The following is an 8,101-nucleotide window of genomic DNA, read 5'->3' on the forward strand; positions in this document are numbered from 1 at the left end:
TTTGCATCTTCTCTCTTTTTCTTGTCATGTTATTGACTTTTGCTTGCTTCATGTCCTTGATGCCATCATACCGCTGGTCTTTGTGTTTACTAGTGTTCGATGCATCAAATATATTCTCGAGATGGTTTCTAACATTATGTGGGACATACTCAAGGTTGTATTTAGCCTCTCACTCATCATTATCATGCTTCTCATGTTAAACTTGAGATTTCATAAGAGTGATTGGTGGCCTGCTTCATAGTCACCCCCTGGCTTTGTTCTGACTCGTGATAGCAAGCTGCTCAAGCAACAGCCTGGAGTGGTCAATTAATTGTAAAATTAGTATGTAAAGGATCTAGCACAAGCAGGAAACTTTGTTCAATGACTGAAGTTTCGACAATCGTGGAGGGTACACGTTTTTGAAAATTTATGAGATAGTGAAACCAGATTACTTAAAGATGGTATCTCATAACGCATAAATACCAGGAAAGATTGCTCCCCTTAGTAATTACATGGATTCCCTACTAGTTTATAGGTTCCATACTTAAAAAATTAAATACTTGGATGAACTCTTCAGATATTGCTTCTTTTACTATTATCATAATGTCAGATAGCATTATTCAAAAGTTTCATTCTAAACTGAACAATTTAAAAATGGGTCTCCAAGTGATTTTTATTACATCACATACACACATGTGGCTATCCATTGATGGGAATGTATGTAAAAGGAAAGTGCATCAAATTAGAAAAATAAATCATCTTATACTTCTATACAATGTTGATGCTGATAGCCATCCTGCTGAACAAACAACTCTCAAACTCTAGGAGAGAAAATGGAAAACTTTTCCCTCACACATCTGTAAGTGAGTTCAGTTAAATGTCTTTAGTCTGGACTTAGTAAAGCTTGGCTGCAAACTCTTAGCTGGGTTCTGAAATTTTCTCTGTTTCATGTTTCTCATTTTGTTTGGATTGGTGGCCTACCTGAGACATGTTCCTTTGATGGTGACAGGAGAAGCTAAACGTGAGAATGAAAATGACCACATCTGCCCATATTCTATTTGATTCTGTAAATCATAGGGATTTGAAATGCAGTGCCTGTAGTGGAAAGAACTGCAAAGCTGCTTATCAGCTGATGGGAATAAAGAAGTACTGGGGACAATGATTTAATGCACCTTAAGGGAGTAATAGAAACCCAATTATGAAGTTTGGAATAGAAAACATCATAGAAACCCAACTTCAAAATTGCCTACTCTTCAGTCTAAGACAAATTTCTGTAAACATTGCTTAAAATTGTTTTGAGTATCTGCTTGGAAGCCCTACAGGGTAGTGTTGTAGTGTAGCTTCAGGATGCATCGTTTTCATTAATATCATAACCACCACACAGAAAGAGGAGATTGTACCATGCATTCCATGCCTTTTCAGGATTCTCTACTGAAATTCAATGATTGAAAAGCAGGGGCATGGCCTTCCTTCCCATTCTCAGGGTCTCACAGCTTAGGTTCCCACGCTCCTTCATTGTGAATCTGAACTCAGGAAAAACAAAGCTCATGTAGTTGTTGAGTAGACTTTAACTCGTGCAATAAAACACTACCTGGTCCTGCACCCTCTTCACAGTGTTTCCTATGACTAAACCGATTGCAGACACTGTGTCAATTCACCTCACTGAGGGGCTTCCTCAACTTTGTCGACCTACTTGACTAAGCATGTTGTCCTTCCCCAGGGATTGGTCCAACCTAATCAACACACTCAAACCAAGCTCATTGCCATTGAGTTGATACCAACTCTTAGTGACCCCATAGGACAGAGAAGAATTGCCCCTGTGAGTTTCTGAGACTGTAACTCTTCATTAGAGTAGAAAGTCTCAGTTTTCTGCCCCAGAGGGGCTGGTGGATTCAAACTGCTGACTTGGTGGTTAGCAACCCCAGGGCTCCTTCCAACCTAATAACATGGCCCAAATACTTTAAGTGAAAGTGCCATCTTCCTTGCTGCTAAGGAGTATTCTAGCTATACTTCTTCCAAGACAAATATATTTTTCTTCTAGAAGCTTAGTATATCTTCAGTATTCTTCACCAACAACATAATTCAAATGCATTACTTACTTTGAGATCTCTCACGGATAGCTGTCACTTGTACACAAGACAATTGATAATACTGTGGTTTCAGTCAGGAGCACTCTTGTCCACAAGGTGCTAGTTTTGCCCTTTCCCATATTAAGAAGGTCTTCTGCAGCAAGTATGCCCAAAGCAACCTACCACTGGACCTCGCGGTTACCACACCCATGATTGTTCACTGTGGGTCCAAGTAAAAGGAAACCCTTGGTCACGTCAACCTTTTCTCCAGTTATTAGTCTGAAAAATGACTTCCCTCAGCCTTTAGAAATGACGTTTAAGTATGTGTACAACAAGCTAGAAATAATGTGGCCTGAAAACAAAGTACTTTTATTAACATATCAGATAGTTGGACATCTGGACGACAGCAAGACAACCACAGAACTGACAGAAGAAGGCACTGTCTTTCAGGGCAGGGTCTTTCTGTGTCCATGATGCTCTGCTCCCTGCTTTTCACATGGAAAACTGCAATAAGAAACTAACTCCTCTATATTCCTTCAAGAAGCTTCTTTCTAATTACCCAAAGCTGAGAATTATAGTATATAATTTATAGCAACTGTTGCTATTGGTCACAACAGTTCCTCCTTAGGGTTAGCTTAAAGTGTTGATACTATATTTGAAGTTTCTTTTTTTTTCTTCCTGACATCAGATTCTTTATTGTATGATAAAAAATAAAAGTTAACAGTAATCATTAGTTATGTCAGAGGAGGCATTAAATATAAACTGGTTACGTATTAATTTGCTAGTATAGATCCATGTTATATGGCACCACTTTATCTATTAATGATTAATGCTTTTATAATTATTATGGCAGTATTCTTTATTGAATTGCTAGCCAAAAGAAAGTTGATACCACAGAATGCAGAAATTATCAAACAATGCCATCAAAATCACACGCAAGTAAGATTTTTCTGAAATTCATTAAAAAGAAATTGTAGCACTACTTTGATTACTTGTCAGAAATTCAGAAGACAATAAGTAACAAAGGATATCATTGTCAGTAACAGTCAGATGTTGGCTGAAAGTAGAACATGCCAGAAAGATGTTTACCTGTGTTTCATTGACTATTAAAAGACACCCAACTGTGAAGATAATAACAAATTATTGATAGCATTGTGCAGAATGAGAATTTCGGAGCAGTTCATCGTGTTAGCACAGAATCTATAGTCATTGATTCAAACAGGACAAGGGGACACTGCATGATTTACCAACAGCAAAGGTGCGTGTCAGTCTATCCTTTCCCATATTATTCAAGCAGAGTGCTGAACAACTAAGTGAAGACGCTGGTTATGTGATGGAGAAGGAGCGCTGGAATTGGAGGTGAGCTCAATTACAACCTGCAGCACAACTTTGTTGGCTGAAAGTGACGAGGACTTGGAGCATGAACTGATGAAGATCAAAGAGTGTATTCTTCAGTATGGGAGGCACATAAAGAAAACCAAATCTTCACCATTGAACTAATAAACATCATGATTAACTGGGATAATGTTGAAATTATCACGGATTTCATTTTACTTGGCTCTACATCAATGCCTGTGGATGTAGGAGTGAACAATTCAAGTAAAGTCTTGCATTGGCCAACTCTGTTAAAAAAGGATCTCTATAAAGTGTTTTTCTTTTTTAATGCAAAGATACCTTTTGAAGATTAAGACGTGCCTGACCCAAACAATGTGGTCCAAGATGTGCCTGACCCAAATATTTTCAATTGCCTTATATGCATGTGAAAGTTGGATAATGATTAAGTAAAACTAAAGAAAAGTTGATGCCTGTGACTTTCAGTGTTTATAAAGACTGCTAGAAGGTACCAATCTACCTTGGAACCCATCTATCTAGAAGGTACCAATCTATCTTGGAAGTAGTGCAGACAGAATGCTTGCTTTAGAAGTGAGGATGGTGAGACTTTGTCTGAAGTAAGTTGGACATGTTATCAGGAGGGCCCAGTCCCTAGAGAAGGACATCCTGTCTGATTAGGTAGAGACTGGGAAAAAAAAAAAGAAAGACCTTCAACAAGTCATAGTGGCTGCCAACAAAGAGCTCAAATATAGGAAGGATTGTGATGATTCTGTGGGACTCAACAGTGCTTCTTTGTGCTGTACTGAGGATCATTATCAGTTGAAATCTGCTTATATGCTCCTAACATTGACTATGTATCATAAGACCAGGAACTATATGCATTCATTTTGGTAAATGATGGTGCGCTAGCTTCACTATCATGCTTATAGGGAGATGTTAAAACCCTATACATATAGTCAAGCCTCAGTCATTTCTTGAGCCAAATATGACCAGAGAAAGAATAATAATATTCACACAACAATGATAACACCACATCTTTACTAACTGCTGATAAATGACAAAGAACGGCACTAAGTTTTCTAATTCATTCCGTTTTCATCTTCTCCCTGTTTTCAGACCGTGCTTTATGCTCATTGCCTATTTTACATATGTGGAATTTGGGCCTTGGAAAAATTATTGAACTTTCCTAATGTCCCAGAACTAACATGTAGGAGGGCAGAACCATTATGCAATCTTATTCATAAGACCTTTATGGAAAGTAAGGATCTCTGAGATTAGTATTGTTGATGCCACGTGTGTCGGGACGCTATAGTACCTTGGTGGTTGGAAGGCTCTTGCCTAAGTTATAAAGCTGGATCTATACCTGAGTTCTGCAGGTATGTACAGTTCCTTTACAGTGTGAAATCTCAACCTGATTGTTTGAACTCTTGAAAACCGACCGATCCTTGGCCTTGCTGTCCATTGGTGTTTGCGGAGTCCCATTCACTTGACCTTCTTCTTTTTGGGCACTGGCCTGAAAGAAGCTCAGTCTGCACTTCTCTTACCCTGTTATAATATGAGTGGCTGTAAAAATCATAAAATAGCCAGACTTACTGGTCTTTTAAAGACTGGCGGAACCCAAAGATTATGACCTCCAGTCACTCTTCAAGCCAGGAACTGAACTCATTCTGGTCTCTCAAATTTCAGCCAAACAATAGGTAAGTCTATAAAGTGAGCAGTAATAACACTGAGGAGGTACTCAATCCTTAGAACAATCAACCATAGGAGATCAAAGGGGCAGCATTTTCCCGGGACTAAAACTCAGAAGATAGGAAGGATTAGGAAAGAAAGGTGCATGGAAGTGGTAAACACAGGGAGGCAGTGAGATATGTGCAGTGTAAGGATTATGTAAGGATTGCAGTCAATGTGGGGACACACAATGTATACAAATGGTTCAATGAAATACCAATGTACTACGTGAGCTTTAACTCAAAGCAAAATACAAAATTTAAAAAATAATTCAGCAGCCTGGCCAGTCTCACAGGAATAAACTCTATCATCTGGCCTATGCCCTCCTAGTTTCCTCTCTTTCTAGCTAATTAACCATTGAAGTTTAAACCCTTCTGAGTTGTAATAGGAATGGATCTATCGTAAGCCATTTAAAACAAACAGACAGGCAGACAAATAAACAAACACCCCATTGCTGTTGAATTGATTCTGACTCTTAGGAACCTTTTAGGACAGAATAGAATTGCTCCTAAGGGTTCTAGGGTGGTAAATCATGACAGAAGGGACTGCACACCTTTCTCCCACCACAGAACACTAAATTCAGAGCTCTGATGGGTCAGTTAACGAATAGCTCGGTGCTTAGCCATTGTGCCCCAGGACCTAAAAACTGTGCACATTTATTCCTGGATTGAATCGATGGCATTTTCGTTAACATTACATTATAACTCAACATGTCTTTTTTTACTTTTTCTTAATGATCATTTTATTGGGGGCTCCTATAATTCTTATTACAATTCATCCATCCATCCATAGTGTCAAGCATATTTGTACATTTGTTGCTATCATCAGTTTAAAAACATTTGCTTTCTACTTGAGCCCTTGGTATCAGCTCCTCATTTTCCCCATCACTCCCTGTACCCCCTCCTTTCTCATGAACATAAGTTATTATTATTTTTCATGTCTTACACTGTTCTAAACTGATTACCCAACACCCAGTGGATCTTAATCAGTTACTAACTTTACAAATTGGTACTCATAACAAAATAGTGAAGGTTGGAAATGTCATGTTTTTTATGCTGTATAGTAGTACAAATTCAATATTCTAGTACACTACCATAATACTAGTCACTTAAATTTCAACATGTTGTCCTCAAATTGGATGAAAATATGGTGACTTGGCAGAAAGCAAAGAAGACATTTCATGAAGGAACCTTAATTAATTCCATTTTTCCTGAAACTTTTTGAAATCTCTTTATATTTCACTGTTACTTTCTAAAAATCACTCTGGTTTATAATAATATGTGGTATATTAACTCCAACTATGGGGACTTTGCAGGGGGGTGAATTACCCAATCATCAAAGTCAAGCACAGTTTATGTGTGTACACTTATCAACGCTGTGGTGAAGTTTCACCACATGTGATATTGTTCACCATAGAGTAGTAAATAAGTACACATACGTGTGTGCTTACCCTCCATTGAGTATGGTAACCCTGTCAGAGATTGCACATGTGAAAAGTCACGATTCTGTGAGAAGGTACTGTGTAGCTGGTAGAGAGAAGGGGCACTAGCCATATGGAGAAGCAAACTATTTCATGTGGTGAAAATTTTAAATTGTTCACTACAGGTTAGTAAACAAATATAAATAAAGGCATGCCTTGCTTATTGGGCAATGCCAATGCCACACTGACTTCTGTTAGGCATTTCTACCCTCTGATCAGTTCAACAAACAGCTGCAGGAGACGAATCAAGGAGATAGTGCGTCTTTATGATTTGATAAATTTCCCAACATTTTGCAGAGTAGTTGAATAACTTTTTGTTTGTGATGCTAGATGGCACTACTAATCAACACTTTGCTTTTCACAGCTGGTTTTCTCATGTTAAAGTAATTTAATCTTCAAATTCTATGATTCCATATTAATCATGATGGGCTTCCCAAGTTAACTTTCTTTTAGAACGTACAGTGGTTCAAATGAAGGACATTGCAAAGGCTCTTAGAAAAAGAAAACTAGAGGAAAGAAATGAGAGCAAAAGTTTGACTTTATAATTCAATTTAAAAATTAAGATGCATTTATTTAATTGACAGCCATAAAGCTCCAATGACCAGTAAGAAGTTATCCTGGGAGAAAAAACAAAAATCAGTTTCAAGAACTCAATACACGTAGACACTCTGTTAGGATTTTTTATAACCCCCAAAACAATTCTTTTAGGAGATTGCCAGATAATCTTCCTCTTTCAACAACTCCTTTAGCCAGCAATAAAAGCTGTGAAGTTCTCTTTTTCTGTTTAATGTAATTTTCATGTAAACTTTTTTGGGAATCTGCAATCTTAGCTGTGATTAAAGATATTTTTTGTTTCATATAGATGACTTTTTTAATTCTCCTAATGCGTTTGTACCCCAGGGCAATTAAAAAGATCTGATTGAGAAATATAGGATCCTGAAGTTCTTCATATTCCACTTAAAGATTTGTGTGTTCAAGATGTCCCGTTGTTAGTGTCAGTTCCTTCTCTCTGTTTGGTTAGTATCAAATACCAGTCTTTTGTTTATTGTGTAGTAAGCTTACAAAGAAAAGGCAAATTCTCAGCCGTTACGCAGACATTTGAATACCGTGTCTTAAAGTGTGAATCGTCCAAACGGAACCTCCAGCATTGTAACCATTAGCTGGGTCACTAGCTAGGGGCCGAGGGCCTCACCTGAGTAACTGGAGCATTCGCTTCCATCTGCCTCTGTGACTTGGCTTTCACAGGCCAGCACTTTTTATTTCTTCTCATCTGTCTGCTATCATGTTAACAAGCCAAGGAGAAGCAGTTCATTGGCAACACCATAAAATAAGATTAGAATTTCACCTCCTCAAGAATGGCCTTATTTTAGTACTTGAAGCTGAAGACTGATGTTTGTGCATGCCTGGATGATCAAAACCAACAAACAAGCCAGGCAGCCTGTCCTAGTGGACCACAGGGCTGTTTCTTCAGGCCTGCAGAGCCTGACTGACCAAACTCAGACAATAAATCTCC

Source organism: Tenrec ecaudatus, chromosome 2 (genome assembly GCF_050624435.1).
Source record: "Tenrec ecaudatus isolate mTenEca1 chromosome 2, mTenEca1.hap1, whole genome shotgun sequence".
Classification (NCBI taxonomy): Eukaryota; Metazoa; Chordata; class Mammalia; order Afrosoricida; family Tenrecidae; genus Tenrec; species Tenrec ecaudatus.